The following is a 22,145-nucleotide window of genomic DNA, read 5'->3' on the forward strand; positions in this document are numbered from 1 at the left end:
GAGCAAGCAAACCCACGGAGCTGATCTGGACAGAGCGCTGGGACCGACGAGTTTGCTGAGCAAGCTCCTCTGTGGCTGGGAAGGAATGGGAGACCATCGGAGGCAAGGCTCGGGATTCCCGCTGTGCAGCGCCGGAAATCCGACGCCTAACATGGAGTGCTTCACACCACAAGGCGCTAGGAAGGAGACTGCACAGCCCGTCTGTGAGAGAGAATCCCTGAGTTGCTTCCAGGCTAGCCTGCTCCATTACCATCTGTAATCAGGACCCTGGACTGCAGTTATCAAGTAAAGGTACAGAAATTGCACCCCGCTGTGTCTTGTCTGCTTCCTACCCTTACGACCCTGCTACATCACCGTGCCAACCATCTCTACACTGCCCTGGGACGCGAGAGGAGGAGGAGCCGAGGTCTACAGCCCGGAGCGTCGGGCCTGTGAAGCAGCCACCGGTGAGCTCATACAACCCCCCGGCCCTGGCAATATAGAATTGATCTTCAGCTCACCTGTTCCAGCCTGCCCAGTCCTCCTTTCCATGATCTCGGTGCACGGAATAAATCCATCCCCATCTGGGAGAAAATTCTTAGTGAAAAAAACTTTTGTAGTTCCAGCACACGATATAGAAAAATTAAAAAAAGCCTTTATTTAGTCCATCATTAAAAATTACAATACCATGTAATAAAAGCATGTGTAGGCTTATGCGTTTCGGATCATATTTGACCCTTGACCCCTGGCTAACGTTAACTAGGGGGAGATGTCCGTGCCTGACGGCGATGCAGCGGCAGGCGCCGTTGCCAACCCCGCGGTACCGCCAGGAGGAGCGCCCGCCGCAGCGGTCCCCATAATGCCGCTATCCATGCCCTACATCCCGGGAGTGACCTGTCTACCACAGTACTCGGGTGAGTCACACACCCTGAGTGTATTTAAAGAGAGACTGTGCAGTCTGTTTAAAGTCTACCCTCTGTCTGAAAGCCAGAAAGTAAATATCCTGATTGGACAGCTAAGGTGCAGCGCTGAGAGAAGTGAAAGCCTGGCAGGACACTGATAAAGAGACTGTTGCAAAGATCCTGGCCAAGCTGAGGAGCACCTTTGACACTCGCACTGCAGCTGAAATCAAGATGAGGTTCTTTGGCTGTAAACAGAAGGCGCAGGACAGCATCAGGGATTATGCTCTCAACCTGCAGGAGGTGCTGTGAGCAGTTAAGCAAGTTGATCCTGACAGCGTAAAGGAAGAAAATAAACTGTTGAAGGAGCAGTTCATTGAAGGACTCCTGTCCAGTACCCACAGAGGACAGTTGCGTATCATCACCTTGCAAAACCCTGATCTGGACTTTGCTGAATTTAAGGACAGGGCTATTTGGGTACTGCAGGAATCCAATGACAGCCATCCAGCGCCCCCTAGGCGCCTAGCGATCACCTACCATCAGGAAGCCCCATCTTTCCCTTCCATCCCTGTGGAGGCTGATGCCCAAACTCTGGATAAAGATCCCACTGAGGAGCTGCGTCTTCAGGTCCAGGAGTTGACCAAAGGAATGGCTGCACTCAGCAAAACCGTGCAGTCCCTGCAGGTGTCCTCCAAAGACAAGATCCAGCTTACTTCCAGTCCAGAGGATGTCCCGTGGCTCCGGAGGAGGAGGACCCCGCCACTTCGAGGGAGGAACAATGATCGCTATGACCAGGATGGACATCCCATCTGTTGGCGCTGCTACAAGGCAGGTCATCTTGCCAGGTACTGTCCTTTAAACGAGCAACCCCTGGGGCAAAGGGCCAACCCCCAGGAGTAGGATCCCCAGGCCCAAAGAACTGGAGAGCCAAGTATGTGGGAGGGAGACCAATCCTTCCTGTGGTGATTGACGGCATCCCCATGAACGCTTTGCTGGACACTGGCTCCCAGGTGACCACTATGCCGTACATTCTGTACAAGAGATATTGGGCTGATTCAGAGCTTACCCGTGGCCCAACTGATGAACTGACAGTAATTGCTAGCAATGGACAGTCTTTGCCGCAGATTGGGTGTAAAGAGATTACTGTCAAAGTGGGTCGGGTAGAGCTAAAGTCTCAAGGGTTAATAGTTGTTGATATTGACCGACGTGAATGTAATCCCATGATGACTCTTGGTACAAATGTAATTGAAAACTGTCTGTCCGAGGTTATTGTCTTGTTGCAACCGGTGGCTGAGAGTGCTGGTTCCGGAGAACAGTGAGTCCTGCAGAAGGAGATCCGAGCCCTGATGCAAAGGCAACAGGTAGAACTCTCTGGCGGAGAGATTGGCAGCATCAGAGTGAGTGATGCTTTTCCCATTGCAATACCACCCAGATGTGAAATGTTGGTTTGGTGTTGGGCAGCTATAGGTCTTAGAGGGAGAGATTACCAGGCGTTGGTAGAACCAGTATTCTCCGAGAGCATGCCCACTGTCCTGACAGCCAGAGGGGTGGTTGACGTACGAAAGGGGAGAGTACCTGTACGCCTTTTGAATTGTGGGGAACAGGAAGCTAAAATACCTCGGTACGCCACAGTTGCTAAGCTCTCACTGTTAATAGCAACTCTATGCAGGCAGCAGAACCCTTGGTCTCATCCGATCAGGTGGAGGACAATGGCTCTGTGAAGCAGCCAGAAGAGTGGTGTCAGCAACTGCAGGTGGGAACTGACTCTACACCTTCATACCAGAAAAATGGGGTTTACAGAGTGACACAAGAGTATGAGCGGGTATTCAGCAAACACCCACTAGATTTTGGGCAGGCAAAAGGGGTTCAACATCATATCCCCACTGGAGACCATCCACCCATAAAGGAGAGGTACAGACCTATACCCCCAACACAGTACCAGTGTGCTAAGAGTATGTTGAGAGAGATGAAGGAGGCTGGGGTTATCAGAGACAGTTGTAGCCCCTGGGCAGCTCCAATAGTGTTTGTAAAGAAAAAGGATGGTACCATGAGAATGTGTGTTGATTACAGGAAAATTAACAGCATTACACATAAAGATGCCTACCCATTACCTAGAATTGAGGAATCATTAGCTGCACTTAAAACTGCTAATTACTTTTTCACCTTGGATCTCACCAGTGGGTATTGGCAGGTTCCCGTGGCAGAGGCAGACAAGGAGAAAACCGCATTAACCACTCCAATGGGTCTCTGTGAGTTCAATTATATACCATTTGGGCTCTGCACTGCTCCAGGAGCATTTCAATGGCTGATGGAGTGCTGCCTGGGACACATGAACTTTGAGACAGTCCTGTTGTATCTGGATGCTGTCATTGTTTTCTCCAAAACCTATGAAGATCATCAGGAGCACATGGCTGAAGTGTTTGAAGCTTGGTCCAATTTTGGCCTGAAGGTGAAGCCCTCCAAGTGCCACCTCCTGAAGCCCAAGGTGCAGTACCTCGGTCATGTGGTCAGTGCAGAAGGTGTGGCACCAGATCCTGATAAGGTCACAGTCATCCGGGACTGGCCGAAGCCCAGCAACCTTCATGAAGTACGCCAATTCCTTTGACTGGTAGGCTACTACCGAAGATTCATCAAGGGCTCTACTGAAATAGCCACCCCTATGCAAAACCTTCTGGTGGGGCAGTCCAAGAAGACCAAACAGAAAAATTCCACCTTTGAATGGACTGAAGAGTTGGAAAGGTCCTTCACCAGATTGAAGATGGCTCTCACAGGAGATGAAGTTCTGGCCTACCCAGATTATGACAAACCCTTTGTGCTGTACATGGATGCCAGCAACGTGGGACTAGGAGCAGTACTGTCACAGGTACAGAATGGGAAAGAAAGAGTGATCTCCTATGCCAGCAGGAAGCTGCGCCCCACTGAAAGGAACCCTGATAATTACAGTTCTTTCAAGCTGGAGTTCCTTGCCATAGTCTGGGCTGTCACCGAAAGGTTCAAACATTACCTAGCCTCTGCGAAGTTCACTATCTTCACGGACAACAACCCGTTGATGCATTTGGACACTGCAAAACTAGGTGCACTGGAACAGCGATGGATGGCTCGGCTATCGAATTATGAGTTTACCATCACGTACCGGGCAGGGCACAAGAATGCCAATGCTGATGCGCTGTCCAGAATGCCTAACCTACCAGATGCCGGAGAAGACCCTGAGGCTCTTGAAGAGATAGAGCTACCTCCTTTCCACCGGCCACTTGCGGCCCAGCGTGCTCAAGGAGTGAGAAACAGTCTGGCTTGAAGGAGGTCACCCTGAACCCATTGCCCCATCATGATTGGGCAAAAACGCAAGATAGTGACCCTGCAGTCCGCCTGGTGAAGGAGCAGCTGACACGAGCTGACTCACGTCCAGTGTCGGATGCTCCTGAAGAAACTCAGCAGTTGTGGAAGGAGAGAGGCCGGCTGTTCATTTATGAAGGGAAGCTGTGTCGGAGGAGTATCAATGCCTGCACGCATGAGCTGGTCTGGCAGGTGATAGTCCCAAAGAGAGAGGCATCAATGGTCCTGGAAGCATACCACAATGGAGCTGGACACTTCGGATGGAAGAAGTTGGAGGTATTGCTCCGAGAGAGGTTCTACTGGGCTGGTTTGAGGAAAGCCATTGAGAGGTGGTGCCGGGAGTGTGGACAATGTAACCTGTGCAGAAAGGATCGAGACAGCCAGAGAGCTCCTCTACAGCCAATCATCACCAAACAGCCCCTTGAGCTGATAGCCCCGGACCATGTGAAGCTGGTTCCCAGCCGGTCAGGCTACATCTATGCACTCACCATTGTGGACCATTACTCAAGATTCCTGGTAGTTGTGCCTGTCAAAGATCAAACTGCTAGGACAGCAACCAGAGCATTCCAGCAGCACTTCTGTAGACCGCATGGGTATCCTGAAAGAGTGCTGACAGATCAAGGTCCAGCTTTCGAGGCAGACGTGTTCCAAGAATTCTGTAACCTGTATGGTTGTAAGAAGATCCGGTCAATGCCATATCACCCACAGACCAATGGCATGTGTGAGAAGATGAACCAGGTAGTGATTGACCTCCTGAAGACTTTGCCCTTGGAGGAGAGGAATCTGTGGCCAGAGAAGTTGCCCGATCTGGTGGACCTCTATAACCATATCCCAGTGAACTCCAACTGTACCCCAGCCTATTTAATGAGAGCCAGACCTGGTAAGCTGCCTATTGACTTAGACATGGGAGTCCTGACACCTTGAGTTGCGTCACCAGATGCTGATTGGGACATGGAGAGGCAGCAACAGTACCGGAGAGTTCAAGAATGCGTGGAAAAGAGTCTGGCTCAGGCAAGGCAAAAGCAGGAATCATAGAATCGTAGAGTTGGAAGGGACCTCCTGGGCCATCTGGTCCAACCCCCTGCTCAAAGCAGGATTCGCTAAATCATCCCAGTCAGATGTCTGTCCAGCCTCTGTTTGAAGACTTCCATTGAAGGAGAACTCACCACTTCTCGTGGCAGCCTGTTCCACTCATTGATCACTCTGTCAAAAAGTTTTTTCTAATATCTAATCTGTGTCTCCTCCCATTCAGTTTCATCCCATTGCTTCTAGTATTTCCTTGTGCAAATGAGAATAAAGTTGATCCTTCTACAATGTGACAGCCCTTTAGATATTTGTAGACAGCTATTAAGTCTCCTCTCAGTCTTCTCTTTTGCAAACTAAACATTCCCAAATCCTGCAACCTTTCCTCATAAGACAGGGTTTGCAGACCGGTCACCATTCTGGTCGCTCTTTTCTGAACTTGCTCCAGTTTGTTGATGTCTTTTTTAAAATGTGGTGCCCAAAACTGGACACAATATTCCAGATGAGGTCTGACCAAAGAGGAGTAGAGGGAAATAATGACTTCACGTGATCTAGACTGTATGCTTCTGTTAATACATCCTAGAATTGCATTTGCCTTTTTTGCTGCTGCATCACACTGTTGACTCATATTCAGTCTGTGATCTATTAGTATACCCAAGTCTTTTTCACATGTGCTGTCACTTAGCCCTATTTCTCCCATTCTATATATGCTTTTTTCATTTTTATTGCCCAGATGTAGTACTTTGCATTTCTCCCTGTTAAAAACCATTCTGTTAGTTGCTGCCCACTTCTCCAGTTTATTTAAATCTTTTTGAATCCTCTCTCTTCTCTAGTATTAGCTATCCCTCCTAGCTTTGTGTCATCAGCAAATTTAATCAGTTTACCCTCAATTCCTTCATCTAAATCATTGATAAAGATGTTGAACAATACAGGGCCCAGGACAGAGCCCTGTGGTACCCCACTTGAGACATTCTTCCAACTGGATGTGCAGCCATTTACGACCACTCTTTGGGTCCGATCACTAAGCCAGTTATGAATCCACCTAACAGTTGCCTTGTCCATTCCATACTTAGTCATTTTTTCAATAAGGATTGTATGAGAGACTTTGTCAAATGCTTTGCTGAAGTCAAGATATACTATATCTACAGCATTTCCTTGATCCACCCAATCAGTGATACCGTCATAGAAGGAAATTAAGTTAGTCTGACATGACTTATTAGTTACAAACCCATGCTGACTCTGTTTAATCACTTCATTCTTATCCAGGTATTGACATACATGTTGTTTAATAATTTGTTCAAAGATCTTTCCTGGTATAGAAGTCAGACTCACCGGCCTATAGTTGCCTGGGTCCACCTTCTTCCCCTTTTTGAAGATAGGAACAACATTTGCTCTTCTCCAGTCTTCTGGTACTTCTCCTGTTCTCCAAGAATTTTCAAAGATTATGGAGAGGGGTTCAAAAATTTCTTCTGCTATCTGCTTCAGTACTCTGGGGTGTAATTTATCTGGACCTGGAGACTTGAATTCATTTAGGTTAGCTAAGTGTTTCCTCACTATCTTTATGTTTATAGATATCCTGGATTCTTCTATTCCGTTAATAGGACAGTGAAGAACAGTTGATGTTACATTTCCTTTCTGAGAGAAAACAGATGCAAAATAGGAATTTAAAAGTTCAGCCTTCTCAACATCCTGTCTTACCATTTCATCATTTTCATCCTGTAAAAATCCTATAGCATCTTTGACTTTTCTTTTACTTTTGACATATCCCCAAAATCCTTTATTATTGCTTTTGACATCTCTTGCAAGCCTCAATTCATTGTCAGCTTTAGCTAATCTGATTTGTGCCCTGCAGGTTCTGCAGACAGCATTATATTCTTCTTTAGATATGCCTCCCTCTTTCCATTTTATAAACATTTTTTTCTTCCTATTTAGCATGTGCTTAAGTTCTGTGTTCATCCATCCTGGTTTCCTTAAATGCTTCCTATTCTTCCCTCTTTTCGGAATTGTTAACAACTGTGCTTTGAGAATTTCATTTTTCAAGATTTCCCATCCCTCCTGGACATTTTTGTCTTTTAGGATATCCAGCCATTGGATCCCTCCAATTCTCTTTCTGAATCCCTTAAAATCTGCCTTTCTGAAATCTAACCTTGACGTCTGAGTCTTCACAGGTCTTCCGCCTCTAGTTATCCAAAATTCTAAAATAGCATGGTCGCTACCTCCTAGGGTCCCAGCCACTTTTACCTCCTCAACCATTTCCTCCCTGTTTATAAGGATTAGATCCAAGGTAGCAGTTCCCCTTGTTTTCTCCCTTACCTTTTGGAAGATAAAGTTGTCAGCAAGAGAGGATAAGAATTTCCTTGACCTGTTAGTTTTGCCTGAGAGAGATTCCCAACAAATGTCTGGATAGTTGAAATCTCCCATGACAACTATGTCATATTTTTTGGAGAATTTGGCCATTTGATGCATAAAGAGTTCATCCATATCTTCAGCTAGAAGAGAAGAGAAGCTTTACAATCAAAATGCACCTGCTGTTCCTTTGTCGCCGGGGGAGCAAGTCCTGAAAAGGAAGAGAAGATTGCACAAGTTGGATGATCAATGGGAAACTGAACCTTATACCATTCTGCCCTCGAACTTTAATAATACTAAGGTATGCCTTGTGAGTAAAGATGGAGGAGAGACCTCAGCAGCAGTATCAAGAGATTATTTGAAGTTGTGTCCTGACCAGTTGAAGGAAAGGAAAGAAGAACCAAATAACATCCAACCCATAGTGGAAGAAGAGAAGGTCAGCACTGTGCTTGGAGAATTCCCTGCGAATTGGACTAAAGTAAACGATGCTATAGTGGTGCCAGTGTTGATATTTCCTCAAGTGGTAGCACAAGAAGTGACTCAAGAAAATCAGGAAAATCAGGTAGCAGATGCCACACCAGCAGTGGAGCCAGAGAACCCTCGCCCTGCTAGTGGTGAATCTGCCATACCTCTGGTGAGTCTAAGAGTCGGTAGGAGAATGCTACCTAGTTTACCCACACTAGAGTTACGCAGGTCTACTCGCACCACACAAGGTATACCACCCCTTAGATATCGCATATAGCAAAGTTAATGTAAATGTTGAAATTTTGTAAATATGTAACTGTTTTCCAAGTTTTGTGCCTACAGGTAACCTGTAAGAGTTTCCTTTGGAGTTTTGTTTTATGGACACTGAACCACAGGACTTGTGTGTGGTCAAAAACTTTCACCATTTGCCCAGGAATGGACCATGGACATTGATGCTGGACTTATCATCATAGGACCAATTTTGAGTTCTTAGTTTTTAAATTTTTCCCTTTTTCAAATCTTGTACAAATTATTATTGTTCAATTGATTATATATGTCTTTCATGTTGTTGTTCAGCCCAGGAGTGCTGACTTGCACTAGGGGGGAATGTGGCGCCCCAGGAGTATGGCCGCCACAGTGTCCTTGCCTTCCTCCAGGGGAGGGTAATGTCAGGCTTGGAGGCAATGATGGGTCTCTCTCTGTCAATCCATACATGCAACACAGTTCCACTCTGGGCCAGCAGGGGGAACTCTGAACCAGGATTAAGGGGAGGGGTGCCCTCTGAGGGCCAAGAGGAAGTAGTGGGCAGATAGTCTGCGGAGGGTGAAGTGTACAGACGTGTAGAAAGAAGCTGGAGGTTGAGCTAGGAATGAGAGCTCCCTCAGCTGAGAGTGCATGAACTGGAGCCTGGTCTCCACGGCTGTATGGATACTAAAGGTCCTACAGCGGATACCAGAGGAGTAGGAGGCTGAAAATGCCCTACTCCCATCTAAGACTTGAGGCACAACAGCAGCTTGGATAGACAGCCAGGACTAGAGAGGAGTCCCCGAGAGAGGCTACAGCTGTCTGCCATGCAAGTGAGGTTCTTGGGAACATCTGACAGGAGGAACTCTAGAGTAACTAAGTACTGGAGTGCTTCACACCACAAGGTGCTAGGAAGGAGACTGCACAGCCCGTCCGTGAGAGAGAATCCCTGAGTTGCTTCCAGGCTAGCCTGCTCCGTTACCATATGTAATCAGGACCCTGGACTGCAGTTATCAAGTAAAGGTACAGAAATTGCACCCCGCTGTGTCTTGTCTGTTTCCTACCCTTACGGCCCTGCTACATCACCGTGCCAACCATCTCTACACTGCGCTGGGACACTAGCCCTGCCTGTGGAGGGCTATACCATCACTGCTGCACCATACCATCTGTCCTAGCGGAGCTGTCTGCAGCGTCGGCTTAACATCTCCCTTGCCGAACACCACAGGTGGCGTCACGAACTATTCCATTCCATTAACTACATTTCCCCATTACTTGGGCGCCCAGGGCCACGGACCGGGTCACCGCTGCAGTGACACATCCCCCCTGACACCGGCCCGGTACAGAGTACCCCACAGCCCTGGGAGGGCGACCCACTGACACCTCTCCTTCCTTCTGAGCAGTTCTGCCAACTGAACTGCCTAATCAATCTTCACATTAGCTATCACATAAATCCCCCCTGCAGCTACCTGCACCCCCTGTACTGAAGGGGCTTTATTAGGAAACCGCTGCACTGGCCTGTTCAGAAGCAGGAGCTGCAGTGTAAATGCTGCCTTACTGGACCAGTGCAGCCATTCCTCAATAAAGCCCCCTAAGTACAGGGGTGGTAAGTGGCTACAGGGAGGAGGGGAGGGTGATGTGATGGCCGATGTTCACATGGTTCAGGCAGCTGCCAGAACTTGTCAGGAGGAAAGAGGAGAAGTGTCAGATGTACTGACTGCTGGGAGGCTGCTCTCTACAGCTATCAGAGGTAGTGACGAGGCAAGACTGGTGACAGCTGGTGATCTGGTCAGTAGTGCTGATGGAAGGACTGAAGACCCCCAGCATGGACAGGATGGAGATGGAAGAATGCACCTGCCAGGGGGACCACATGTGTAAGTAATAAAATGTGTACAGACTTACTATTATCTGTTTGTAAAAGTATGTATATATATATATACCAGTACTGTGCCTAACTGTAGGTGTATGTGTGTATACACACAAAGATAATCACAGGACACTATATATATATGTATTTGAACCTGAGTGTACAGTAGTTATCTGTGCTTGTATAATCTTATATATATATATATATATATATATATATATCTGTTATATATATAACAGATATATAGATATACACTCACTGGCCACTTTATTAGGTACACCTGTCCAACTGTGTGTTAAGACTTAATTTCTAATCAGCCAATCACATGGCGGCAACTCAGTGCATTTAGGCATGTAGACATGGTCAAGACAATCTCCTGCAGTTCAAACCGAGCATCAGTATGGGGAAGAAAGGTGATTTGAGTGCCTTTGAACGTGGCATGATTGTTGGTGCCAGAAGGGCTGGTCTGAGTATTTCAGAAACTGCTGATCTACTGGGATTTTCACGCACAACCATCTCTAGGGTTTACAGAGAATGGTCCGAAAAAGAAAAAAAATCCAGTGAGCGGCAGTTCTGTGGCCGGAAATGCCTTGTTGATGCCAGAGGTCAGAGGAGAATGGGCAGACTGGTTCGAGCTGATAGAAAGGCAACAGTGACTCAAATTGCCACCCGTTACAACCAAGGTAGGCAGAAGAGCATCTCTGAACGCACAGTGCGTCGAACTTTGAGGCAGATGGGCTACAGCAGCAGAAGACCACACTGGGTACCACTTCTCTCAGCTAAGAACAGGAAACTGAGGCTACAATTTGCACAAGCTCATCGAAATTGGACAGTAGAAGTTTGGAAAAACGTTGCCTGGTCTGATGAGTCTCGATTTCTGCTGCGACATTCGGATGGTAGGGTCAGAATTTGGCGTAAACAACATGAAAGCATGGATCCATCCTGCCTTGTATCAACGGTTCAGGCTGGTGGTGGTGGTGTCATGGTGTGGGGAATTTTTTCTTGGCACTCTTTGGGCCCCTTGGTACCAATTGAGCATCGTTGTAACGCCACAGCCTACCTGAGTATTGTTGCTGACCATGTCCATCCCTTTATGACCACAATGTACCCAACATCTGATGGCTACTTTCAGCAGGATAATGCGCCATGTCATAAAGCTCGAATCATCTCAGATTGGTTTCTTGAACATGACAATGAGTTCACTGTACTCAAATGGCCTCCTCAGTCACCAGATCTCAATCCAATAGAGCATCTTTGGGATGTGGTGGAACGGGAGATTCGCATCAGGGATGTGCAGCCGACAAATCTGCACCAACTGTGTGATGCCATCATGTCAATATGGTCCAAAATCTCTGAGGAATGCTTCCAGCACCTTGTTGAATCTCTGCCACGAAGAATTGAGGCAGTTCTGAAGGCAAAAGGGGGTCCAACCCCTTACTAGCATGGTGTACCTAATAAAGTGGCCAGTGAGTGTATGTATATATATATATATATATATATATATATATATATATATATATATATGTGTGTGTGTTCATGTAACGATGTGTACTTCTGTTATCTGTGCATGTATGTGTGTACACACACGCTGGTAAGAGTACAAGAGTTCCTAAGACACAGTAGACCATATGTGTAAAGGTAAATATCACTTAAAGCGAACCTCTCACCAGGTTTGGCAGATATAAGATGCGGCTGCTGCCTTTCAGGCTTATCTGCAGCATACTATAATGCTGTAGATAAGCACCTGATCCGACCTGCAAGATAAGAAAAATAAGTTTTATTATACTCACCTGCTGTACAGTCCAGTGCGGTCGGGTCCGATGGATGTCGCAGGTCCAGCGCCTCCCATCTTATGATCGCCGCCCTTCTGCTTACTTCATCACTTCCCGGCATCACGCTCCTGCGTTGGTGTACTCTCCCCTGCTGAGGGCAGAGAAAAGCACTGCAGTGCACAGGTGCTCGGTCTCTCTGACCTTTCTCAGTGCCTGCGCTCTGCAGTACTTTCCTCTGCCCTCAACAGGACAGAGAAGTACACCAGCGCAGGAGCGAAATTCCAGGATAGCCATGAAGTAAGCAGGAGGGTGGCGATCATAAGAAGATGGGAGGTGCCGGACCCGGACCTGCGACATCCATCGGACCGCCTAGCAGATAATAAAAGTTTTTTTTCTTATCTTTCAGATCGGATCGGGGGCTTATCTACAGCACTATCGAATGCTGTAGATAAGCCCTGAAAGGCAGTGGCCACAACTTATATCGGTGAAACCTGGTGAAAGGTTCACTTTAACGGAGCATTCCCGGGGCCAGACAAATCACCGATGCGGCTGCATCGGGCCAAGAAGTGGCGTGAGGCCACTGACACCAGCAAATATTTCAGCTTGATCTGCATCCTCGGACGCACATTCAGCTAAAATATATTACAGCACAGGGGATCCGCCATTTCCGCTGCAGTACACGCCACTGAGCAATTTGCATCCAGCATCTGACCTCGGTGTGCCTATGACTGGGTGGCATATGGCAGTGAAGACATAAGCAATGATGGGGATGCCAAAGTCAGCTAGTGGCTCTTGAGCCGGTTGCAGAAGAGGATGCCATGCGGAGTGAAAGTGAAGAAAGGTGAGTAGAATCTGTTTTATGTGTTGCAGAAGAACAAGACAAATTATCAGAGAAATGGGCATGTAGCGCTATGCCCGACATGGTGTCCCCACCTCCCTCCATGCAGGGATGCCAGCTAACTTACCGGCCCATGGTGCTGTCCACAGCATGCTCCTGCCTTCTCCCTCCAATATGCTCGTTGCACTGTGTCCCGACGGTGTGCCTAGGGTGCATGTGTGCACGCTCCCCTGTTCTAAAAGGGACATCATGCGCACATGGTAAATGCTCCCAGCAACAGCTAGGAGACATTTAGTTAAATGTGTTCACTTGCAACATGTCTCCCATCCAATAGCTTGGAGACATATTGTATAAAAAGCATCCTCCCCAATAGGGGGGTGCCTGAGCAATTCCTATAGTTACAATGGGGGAAATAAGTATTTGATCCCTTGCTGATTTTGTAGGTTTGCCCACTGACAAAGACATGAACAGTCTAAAGTTTTAAGGGTAGGTTAATTTTAACATTGAGAGATTGATTATGAAAAATAAAATTCTGAAAATCACATTGTATTAATGATATAAATTTATTTGCATTTTGCAGTGAGAAATAAGTATTTGATCCCCTCCCAACCCATTGAGTTCTGCAACCTACAGACCAGTTAGACGCTCCTAATCTGCTTGTTATCTGCATTAAAGACAGCTGTCTTACATAGTCACCTTTATAAAAGACTCCTGTCCACAGACTCAATCAGTCAGACTCTAACTCTACAACATGAGCAAGACCAAAGAGCTTCATAAGGATGTCAGGGTCAAGATCATAGACCTGCACAAAGCTGGAATGGGCTACAAAACCATAAGACGCTGGGTGAAGAGGAGTCAACTGTTGGTGCAATAGTAAGAAAATGGAAGAAATACAAAATGACTGTCAATCGACATCAATCTGGGGCACCATGCAAAATCTCACCTCCTGGGGTATCCATGATCATGAGGAAGGTGAGGAAGGTGAGAGATCATTCTAAAACTACATGGGGGAACCTGTTAATTATCTCAAGCCAACTGGGAGCATTGCTGTATGGAGCAAGGCCACGTCCTCTAGTCGGCCACGGACATCGGACGGCCGCATCACTAGATGGGGCTCAGCCTCACTTGATACAAGTGTATGGATCAAGGCCACTAGAAGGGCTCTGGCTTGGAAAATGTATAACACACACATACCCTCCAGTCCCAGCTCATAAACCGGCAAATCCCTGCAGAGCAGCGCACAGTGCGTCCACTACAGGGATTCAAAAGTCTGCATATACAAACGTATATAATATTTATAAATAAATATAATGGAAGATCTCACACTGCATAAAATGTAGCCCTCAACTCATTTTCAAAAGTACAAATCTATACTTTTAAGAGACTATATGGTTAAAACAAACCTTCACAAACACAGAAACCTTAGTTTGGGTTTACTACTTGCTCATTTATTTGATCCAATTAAATTTTGTTAAAAATCACAGTCAGATTCTTGCAGAACTATAGTGAAAAGATCCACATTAGACTACATCTACAATGCAGCAATTACCAGGAACATCAAATCAGTGTTATTCAGGCCTACAAGTTCAACAATTGTCCAGGATCCAATGAGCAAATAAGCAAACACATGGAAGTTTCTGTAGTGTAGTGGTTATCACGTTCGCCTAACACGCGAAAGGTCCCCGGTTCGAAACCGGGCAGAAACATGTTTTTTTTTTTTTTTATAATTTTTTCTATATTGTTTTCAAAGATGCATTAGTGATAGAAGCTACTTTCCTTATAAAGATGTATATACATAAACAGTAAGAAAGAAAACTAACAAAAAAATCTGACATATGACAACAGTTGGTTCTTTACGGTGCCAAATTTATTTAAAGTCCACAAAGAGAAGAAATCCACCATGGTGAAATCAATCCTTGAAAACTTCAGGCCCAGGTTTTTTAACTCACTTATTTGTCTTGTATACATTTTTTTTTTGCCAAATTAGGAATTTGAACTTTTTGCAACTTATTAGATCAAAAAGGTTCAGGTTCAGCTAAACAGTTTCATATAAATTCAGACACAAATAAAATCACTGCAGCAGGGAAGACTGAAGTACACTTTTTAAAAAGTCACAGTTGATGAATCAGCCAAAAACATCTGGAAACCCCCAAAGACCACCCACAATGACAAACGTGAAAAAAAAACAAAATGTTCTCAGCTCTGTAATTGTACCAACCGAGAGAATAAAATTGTCTTATCATACTTGCCCAAAATGAAAGGTGTAATAGAAATAAACAGGTAATACAGGTAAGACAAATAAGTAAATCTATTCCCTGTACATTTGGAATAAAACAAATATTTACCATATGCAATTGTATAATTTATATCCTGGCTGCTGCATTCACTCACATCCACTGTCCCTCTGTCCTTTCCTCTCCTATGTATAGCACTCACACTCTTTTCACATTGCTAAACAGCACAGATCCATTCATTCCCACCATCCAAACATGAGACGCTCTCACAAATCACTTAACCATCTACTCACTCTTTCTATCCTTCTTCTCCTAGTCACAGGAGACATCTCTCCCAACCCCGCCTCCCCATGTCATACTAAGTCGAACCCCTCAACTGCTACACTCAGAAACCTCACTAATCTTCTTAATATTCCCTGCACGACTTCTATCTCTTTTAAGTGTGCCCTTTGGAATTCTCGCTCAGTGTGTAAAACTCTCCTTCATCCATGACTTCTTCCTTTCTGAATCTCTTAACCTTCTGGCTCTTACTGAAAGCTGGATCCAGCAGTGAGACACAACCACTGCTGCTCTTTCATATGGTGGACTATACTTCTCTCATACCCCAAGATCGGACAACAGAGCAGGTTGAGGAGTTGGTCTGCTACTATTACCCAAATGTACCTTTCAGGTTATCCCTCAAGTACCCTCACTTGTCTTCCCTTCTTTCAAGGTCCATGCTGTCAGACTCTACATCCCTTTCTCCATGCGAGTGGCGATGGTGTATCATCCTCCGGGCCCCTCCCATCAGTTTCTGGATCACTTTGCCACCTGGCTTCCACAATATCTCTCCTGTGACATCCCCACCCTCATCATGGGAGACTTCAAAATCCCCATTGCTCTTCCCCGCTCACCATCTGCTTTCACCTTTTATCTCTAAGCTCCTCTTTCGGCCTCTCGCAGCACACTATCTCACCCATGCATGAAGATGTTAACTCCCTTGACTTGGTCTTCTCTCGGCTTTGCTCAGTGGATGATTTCACAAACTCCCCTCTCCTATTCTCTATCAAAAACTGCCATCTCACCCAGGTCACCCCTACTTTCCACACTTTTAGAAACATACAGGCCATTAACACCCAGAAACTTATGAATAACTTGCAGTCATCATTGGCCCCTATCTCCTCCCTCTCATGTCCTGATTCTGCACTGAAGCATTACAATTCAAAGTGCCCTGGATGAAACTGCATCTCCCATACATAGAATAACTAGGCACAGGCGGCGACAACCCTGGCACACGATGCAAACACGCTTCCTACAGTGGTGCTCCAGGTGCGCCGAACGTCTGAACGTCACCTCAAAACAAACCTATTTCAACACCCTCATCACCTCACTATCCAATAACCCAAAATGTCTCTTTGACACTTTTCATTCCCTACTCAACCCAAGAGTGCAGGCCCCAACCACGGATCGCCACACTGATGATCTGACCAATTATTTCAAAGAAAAAATTGACCATATCTGACAGGAAATTATCTCCCAATCACCTCATACCATGCACTGTCCTCCCTCCCACACTGCATCTAGCTCACTCTCTGATTTTGAACCAGTAACAGAAGCAGTATTCAGGCTCCTTGCATCTTCTCGCCCTACTACTTGCACCAGTGACCCCATTCCATCACATCTTCTCCTGTCTCTTTCCTCTTTTGACACTACTCACCTAACAAAAATATTCAACCTCTCTTCCGGTATCTTTCCTTCCCCATTTAAGCATGCCATCATACAGCCATTACTTAAAAAAGCATCCCTCGACCAAAACCGTACCGCCAACTATAGACCTGTCTCTAATTGTCCCTTCATCTCTAAACTCCTGGAACGCTTGGTTCACGCCCGACTTATCCGCTATCTCTCATATAACTTTCTTCTCGACCCTCCACAATCTGGTTTTCACTCTCTACACACTACTGAAACTGCCCTCACTAAAGTCTCTAATGATCTTCTACCAGATAAACCTAATGGTCACTACTCCATGCTAATCCTCTTGGATCTCTCCGCAGCATTCAACACTGTGGATCATCAGCTCCTCCTCACTATGCTCCGCTCCATCGGCCTCAAGGATACCATTCTCTCCTGGTTCTCCTCTTATCTCTTTGACCGCTCCTTTACTGTATGTTTTGCTGGCTCCTCCTCTCATCTTTCCCTTACTGTTGCGGGTTTCTCAAGGATCAGTTCTAGGCCCCCTCCTCTTCTCTTTGTATACTGCCCCTATTAGTCAAGTAATCAGTAGATTTGGGTTCCAGTATCATCTCTATGCTCATGACACCCAATTATACACTTCTTCTCCTGATATCATGTCTGCCTTTTTGAAAAACACCCGTGATTGTCTTACCACTGTCTCTAACATCATGTCCTCCATCTATCTGAAACTGAACCTGTCAAAAACTGAACTCGTGTTTCCTCTCTCTACTGACCTACCTATGCACGACATTGCCATTTCTGTGTGTGGTTCCACTAATACTCCCCAGCAACATGCCCGCTGTCTTTGTGTCAGACTTGATTACGAGCTTTTGTTCACCCCCCACATCTGGTCGCTGGGTCGGTCTTGTTATCTGCACCTCAGAAACATTTCTAGAATTTGACCCTTTCTTACTTTCGACTTTGAAAAAACTCTTACTGTTTCTCTTATTCATTCTCGTCTGGACTATTGTAACTCTACTAATCGGTATCCCTCTTACCAAACTCTCCTCTCTCCAATCTGTCCTGAACGCTGCAGCTAGGATCATATTCCTCACCAATCGTTATACCAGTGCCTCTACCTTGTGCCAGTCATTACACTGGCTACCCATCCACTCCAGAATCCAGTATAAACTTATTACCCTCACCCACAAAGCAGTCCATGGCTCAGCACCACCCTACATCTCCTCCCTCATCTCAGCCTACCACCCTACCCATGCCCTCTGTTCTGCTAATGATCTGAGGTTAACAACCTCAATAATCAGAACCTCCCACTCCCGTCTCCAAAAATGTTTACATACTGTGCCAATTCTTTGGAATGCACTACCCAGGTTAATACAATTAATCCCCAATCCCCAGTTTTAAGCATGCCCTAAAAATGCATTTGTTCAGACTGGCCTATCGCCTTAACGCATTAATGTAAATATCCCTGTGTGGCCCGTTCAAAATTTTTTACTATAACCAGGTTCCTCGCATCATGTTCTCACATGCTTTATGCATTTAATAGCCCTCTTTGTCTTACTGGTACATATTTAGACTGTTAACTGGTTCATGCATCACAGGAACACTCGATTCTAAAGGCCCCGTCACACACAGCGATCTCGCTAGCGAGATAGCCAATTTTCTGACGCCACAGCGATCTCTCCAGCGAGATCGCTGTGTGACGGGGATCAGCGACCGGCCCCCCTGCCGGGTATCGCTGATCATGCACAATCATCCAGGGCCATTTTTTGGTCGCTGGTCTCCCACTGGCCAGCGCACATTGCTGTGTGTGGCAGCGAGAGACCAGTGATCAGCGATTCTGGATGCTGGTTTCCAACGTAAACATCGGGTAGCTAAGGCCTCTTTCACACATCAGGTTTTCGCCGTCAGGCGCGATCCGGCGGTTTTGACAGAAACCGGATCCGGCGAAATGCAATGCCGGATCCGGTTTCCCCCCCCATTGACTTGCATTTGCGCCGGATAGCGCTGGATGGCCATGCGTTTCATCCGGTTTTCGCCGGATCCGGCAATGTGTTGCAATGTGTCGCGATCCGGCGTCTGGAAAAAACGTCTACTGTAACGTTTTTTGTCTCCGGCGAAAAAGCCGGACACGCCGGATCCGGCGCGTCCGGCTTTTTCACACAATGAAAGCCTATGAGCGCCGCAATGCGCCGGATCCGGCGAAAGCCTGATCCGATGGCCGGATCCGGTTTTTTGGTCTGAGCATGCTCAGTAGCTCTGCCCACAAGACATATATAAAAGCAAGACAGTGGGACCCACAGCCACACCCAACATGCCACCCAAGACAGCAACCAGGCGCAGGAGAAGGCAGGAGATATCTGCAGCAGCACCATCAGCACCACCCCAATTGGAGCAGCATGCTGAACAACGGGAGGGGAGTCCAGCAGCAGATGAGAGACGGTAATTATCAAATCACCCATTCCTCCAAACTAGGGCTATTGAATATCAAGATATTCATTGGCACTTTGTTTCTCTTTATTCAACAGCCGCCCAATAGATGCAGCAGCAGCAGCAATGGCAGCAGCTGGAACACCACCCACAGGCATGGAGTGTGGCCACCAGGAAGACAGCACATCATCTTCTGGGAGCCCTCCCTCGCATCGTCAGCGTTTGACGGTAAGTTTTTATTTCCAAAATCCATCTTCTCTGTAATATATGTCTATTCATGGCCTTTTATTTCAAAACAGGAATCACAAGATGAAGAGGAGCTCCCAGAAGAAGAAGGAAGGGGTGGACAGACACCTGGAGTGGGCTCACAATTGGTAAGTTTTTTGCATCAAACGCAGAAACACAACATCACACTACACACAACACATAGAAAACAATGTTCTGCAGACCACACACAGCAAACAAATGCCTACATCCAAAGACATAACATTTTTTGTTTTCTTCTCTAGTCTTCCCAATCTGGTGCTTGGCCAAGAGGTCCTCGCAGTGCCTCCCAGGGTCGTCGGCGACAGCAACGCGGCGGTCACCAGCGTGTAAGTATAAATATTTTTGCTTTGTTTTTTTGCACTTTTTATTTCATTTCTTTTGTGGAGGCTAATTATGTTATTTTTGTCTTTTTCTTTAACAGCCTTCACAGCGTGCTCCCGACTCTGACGTTGAGGATGGAGGGATTGATGTGGACCGCCTCATCGATCTCGTCAGAGAAAGGGAGCCGCTCTGGAATATGGCTGACCGCCGCCACGCTGACCTGATCATTACCCGACGACTCTGGGAGGAAATCTGTTCGCTCCTTGTGGGCCGCTGGGAGGACCTCGATGTTCGGGCCCAGATTACAGAGCGTAAGTATATACAGTACCGGTTGCTTGATTTAAACCAGTGTTTCCCGAACTCCAGTCCTCGTGGTCCCCACGGATCATGTGTTCAGGATTTCTATTTACTATGGAAATCCTGAAAACATGACCCCTGGGGACCATGAGGACTGGAGTTTGGGAAACACTGATGTTGTATACTAACCACTCCTTTCTCGTTTCAGGGAACAGAATTGTGAATCGGTGGCGGTCTGTGAGGGATCGTTTCAAGAAGGAGTTCAATAAAGAGATGCGGGCCCCGAGTGGATCTGGAGGACGCAGGAGCAAGTACAAGTACGCAGAAGCCCTGTCGTTCCTCCGGGAAACAATGGTCACCAGAAGGTAAATATTACACACCACATGTGAAAAAAAATGTTAGATGTAAATTTTTTTTTCAGCCAGGGCCATACCATGTCAGTATTTTAATTGTTTTTTTTTCTCTTTATTCCACAGCACGGTGAGCAGCACTCGGGAGCCGGCACGATTGGACCCTTCTGAGGCGATCCCTGAGGAGACCGGCACCGAGGGACACTTCGACCGCCCCGGTACATCTGCACCTTCCCAGCCTTCCCACACATTCGACCCATCTGTCCCATCCACCAGCACAGGAGCATCGTGGCCGCCTACATTACATGAAGCTGCTGGTGAGGAGATCGCTTTCCCTTTACCCCACCCTTCTGCCCCTGCCACCTCTAGTACACCTGCGGGTACTGGGCGGCAGAGGGGTCAGGAAAAGACTTATGCGCCAGAGTTCTTGCATCTGAATGCATCTTTCCAGAACTGTCTAAAAGTCTTGTCAGAGCAAATCTCCGCAGGCTATCAGCAGATCAACTCCAGCATTCTGGAGGTGAAGACACTTCTGCAAACCATGCATTCAGAAGCAAGATCTTCGCCAAACCACACCTTTTTCAGGTCTGTTGTGGAGCGCATGGAAACGCTCTCTCCTGCCCAGCAGATGCATGTAATGCATTCATGCCACGCTGCTCTCCAGCAAGTTACCTCCCAACCTCCTCCTCCCACCACAGTAGTTCCTCCACCTGCAACCCCTCCAGCCACTTTCCATCCTCCCCCTCCTATTACATCTACACCCCCTCCAGCCACTTTCCATCCTCCCCCTCCTATTACATCTACACCCCCTCCAGCCACTTTCCATCCTCCCCCTCCTATTACATCTACACCCCCTCCAGCCACTTTCCATCCTCCCCCTCCTATTACATACCATCCACCTCCAGCCACTTTCCATCCTCCCCCTCCTATTACATACCATCCACCTCCAGCCACTTTCCATCCTCCCCCTCCTATTACATACCATCCACCTCCCCAGCACCATCCACCTCCCCAGCACCAGCAACCTCCCCAGCACCAGCAACCTCCCCAGCACCAGCAACCTCCCCAGCACCAGCAACCTCCCCAGCACCAGCAACCTCCCCAGTACCAGCAACCTCCCCAGTACCAGCAACCTCCCCAGTACCAGCAACCTCCCCAGTACCAGCAACCTCCCCAGTACCAGACATCTCCCCACTTCCAGCAACCTGCCCCGTACCAGACATCTCCCCACTTCCAGCAACCTGCCCCGTACTAGACATCTCCCCACTTCCAGCAACCTGCCCCGTACCAAACTCCTTCCCCATACAACTTGCCATCAACATCATCTGCTCCTACAGTCCCTGCCCAACCCTCCACTCCACCACACACCACCTCTTCTGCTTCCCACATGTCCACCCATTCTGTAGTTTTTTCCACACCTTCACCTCTAACTGTTCCTTCCCCACCACGATCCCAGTCCTCTCTCCACACTCCCAGTGTCGAAGTGTCCCGCAGCCCCTACAGCAGTATTTCCACCACACACTACACCGAATTATAATGTGTGTATTTAAATAAAAATGACCAGTTTTATGGTTTCAGTTTTATAGTTTCAAATTTTTATTAAACATGTTTATTAAAATTTTAAAAAAGTTTACTAAAAAAAACATTTTTCAATAAAAGTTAAATTATTTTACACTGGTTGTCTGTCATTTCTTTCTGCGGCGAAAAAGGTTAAATACAGGGTATTTAAAAGGTGAAATGGTATTCAAAACTAGGTATATAACTGTGGGTAAATTTTAGCTTTTTGCCACAGTTGTGTTCCTGGTTGTGTTTG

At 46.8% G+C, this 22,145-nt stretch overlaps 1 non-coding gene across 1 annotated transcript; it reads left to right on the forward strand.

Annotated features, from left to right (window-relative positions):
* Window positions 1-14,395: 14,395 nt before the first annotated feature.
* TRNAV-AAC (transfer RNA valine (anticodon AAC)) lies at window positions 14,396-14,468 on the forward strand. Its single transcript has one exon. It is a non-coding gene; the product is annotated as a tRNA-Val (tRNA).
* Window positions 14,469-22,145: the final 7,677 nt, after the last annotated feature.

The sequence above is a fragment of the Dendrobates tinctorius genome, unplaced genomic scaffold (genome assembly GCF_039654945.1).
Source record: "Dendrobates tinctorius isolate UK_male_01 unplaced genomic scaffold, ASM3965494v1 ptg000228l, whole genome shotgun sequence".
NCBI lineage: Eukaryota > Metazoa > Chordata > Amphibia > Anura > Dendrobatidae > Dendrobates > Dendrobates tinctorius.